The sequence below is a fragment of the Ipomoea triloba genome, chromosome 5, assembly GCF_003576645.1.
Source record: "Ipomoea triloba cultivar NCNSP0323 chromosome 5, ASM357664v1".
Taxonomy (NCBI): Eukaryota; Viridiplantae; Streptophyta; class Magnoliopsida; order Solanales; family Convolvulaceae; genus Ipomoea; species Ipomoea triloba.
In genome coordinates this window covers 12,094,266-12,096,970 of record NC_044920.1, presented here as the reverse complement: position 1 = coordinate 12,096,970, position 2,705 = coordinate 12,094,266, and the positions used below count along the sequence as shown (strand labels likewise).

Genomic DNA, 2,705 nt, shown 5'->3' with positions numbered 1-2,705 from the left:
AATGGAGTCAAAATACCTTACCAATTTTTCCCAGTAAATCATGGAAGTTGCTGCCAGAATCTACCCTGATTTCCTTTCACTATTTTCACAAGTATAAGCCTATATGGACATAAATATAACATATACATGCATATCCAAGCTATGAACATGTATAAAAAAATATTTCCAAAGCTCAAAAACACTATATTTCAACCAAAATCAATTATCCAAATTCAAGTGACTAATATATTTCAACCAAAATCAATTATCCAAATTCAAGTGACTAATTTATTTCAACCAAAATCAATTATCCAAATTCAAGTGACTAATTCCAACTTAAGAAAATCAATTATCCAAATTCAAGTGACTAATTCCAACTTAAGGGAATCAATTATCCAAATTCAAGTGACTAATTCCAACTTAAGGGAATCAATTATCCAAATTCAAGTGACTAATTCCAACTTAAGGGAATTCCTTACCTCAAAGGTTTATTAACACCTTAGGAAGAAATTGTTGGATCTTTCCCAAACTTTCACCTTAAAACCCTAGGTCCAAATCAACACCAAAACATCAAATATCAAGAAATTAAACATAGATTCATAACCTAGGAAGGATTACAAAGCTTTCTACCGAATAATATCGAAAACTTACCGAATAAAATTGAGAGTTGAGAAGGATTTTGGCTATGGAAGCAATGGAGGAAGAAGAATGGTGAAGATGATCTCTCTCTCTCTCCTCTCCTCTTCATTTCGGCAAAAGCAAGGGAAAAAGGAAAAAAATTGGCTTTTATACTACATCACAATCTTATGTGATAAGATTGGAAAAAAAATAATAAAATAATAAAATATCTCCACAACTTATCAGTTGGGGTCCAAACAGATAAAGTTTCGGTGGAAAATAATCCAGATAGAATAATTTCCGAAACTAAAAATTTATTCCAGACTAACCCTCAAAATTGGGCTAGGTTCGGTACACCGCGAAATTTAGCGATGTACGATCAAAATAAATTTTCGCTGCTATGAGCTGATTTAATTAAATAGGAAATTCAAGAATAATAGTATGATGCCTAAAAATCCATTTCCTAGGAAAAACGGGTCCGAATAGTAGTTCCTAAAATTTGCAGATTAGTGTGGGCCCCTGTAGCCGATGAGCTCGGAATAGAAGGGAAGTACAGGTTGAGGTCTACTCTTTGATGTAGACAGGGATTGTTATTAATGTTNGCTAACTGCACTTCAATGTGTTTCTTATCAGTTGCAGATTAGTGTGGGCCCCTGTAGCCGATGAGCTCGGAATAGAAGGGAAGTACAGGTTGAGGTCTACTCTTTGATGTAGACAGGGATTGTTATTAATGTTGTGAGTTTAGCCTGTGCACTTAGAGTGGAGTTTGTCAAAGAGGTGAGTTTAGCCTGTGCACTTAGAGTGGAGTTTGTCAAAGAGGTGATAGAATTCTGTGCACTTAGAGTGGAGTTTGTCAAAGAGGTGATAGAATTCACTGCACTTAGAGTGGAGTTTGTCAAAGAGGTGATAGAATTCACTCTAGGTGTGGCGGTAGCTGTCAAAGAGGTGATAGAATTCACTCTAGGTGTGGCGGTAGCACCCGATTTTCTGTTGATATGATGTAAGCTTCCGCAGCGTTTTATTACGGATTTTATAATAAATGTAAGAGTTGAAAATTGGGGTGTTACAAGTGGATACTCCAAGATTAATAACAATTCAACAAAAAAAAAATGCACATACATGCATACATAAAATCGAGTACTACAATCATTCATACTAATTCCAAAAATATGAAATTCAAAATGAACAAGTGTGATAAGCCGTTAATTATATTGGCCCATAAGTATGCTTCATTTGTACTAATTTCTGAGGGAATTAGCGCTACAGCCACCATCTCCTCCGTTTTCTTTTTTTCTCTCCTCCGCAACAGTACCTCGCCGTCACCACCATAGCATTCTCTGTCGCCACAACAACCACCACCTCCTCTCTTCTTCTTCTCCTCCTCATCGCACGGATTGCAAGCTCTTGAAGGTCTGATTAGTTTTTGAAATTATGTAATGCAGATATATAATATGATATAAAGCAACTTAAAGTGCCAAAATAAGTACACAGCTGAATTTGTTAACGCAATTGGAGAGCACCTTCTAATCTGCGGGGCCTCGCCCAAAACATTTTCACTAAAGCTCAACCCGATGGTTTTTACAATTACATGGTTCAACGAATTACAAAACTAGGTCTACCACCTATTTAAACATTAACCTTATAAAATAACTCTATGAAAAAGTTACACGTACAGTTTGAACTAATTCTACCAATTAAACAAACTGTAACCAACCTGGATTTTAACACAGCTTGTACTGATATTACTTGGAGCTGAACTTCTCCGGATTGTACACCAATCTTTCCTTGTATTTGAAGTTTCTTCGCAGCACCTTTCAGACTGTATATATATAATTGTGTCTCTGAAACTTCGATTTTTCTTCAAAGCAAATGAACCTATTTATGTCTTGCATTTGATTCCTTGAATTACGTACGAATTAACCCACGATCCATGATACCACTCTTCCATACATTGCAATTTTGAACCTCAATCTTCTTTGATTTTCGTGCATGCATCCACGTGCATATTTATTTCCTATTTGATTTTCATTTATTTTGTGTTTGATAATAATGCCAATCCACTTTCATTATAGAGAGTAATAAACATACGTGTTATATATATATTTCGT

At 35.4% G+C, this 2,705-nt stretch overlaps 1 long non-coding RNA gene across 1 annotated transcript in view; it reads right to left on the bottom strand.

Annotated features, from left to right (window-relative positions):
* The window catches only part of LOC116018860, a 1,522-nt gene extending 853 nt beyond the window's left edge, over positions 1–669 (bottom strand). The window contains exons 1-2 of the long non-coding RNA XR_004098620.1: positions 631–669; positions 459–524 (exon numbers count right to left, since the gene is read on the bottom strand). This is a non-coding gene — a long non-coding RNA (uncharacterized LOC116018860). The remainder of the gene's footprint in view (positions 1–458; positions 525–630) is intronic.
* Between the last annotated feature and the right edge of the window lie 2,036 nt (positions 670–2,705).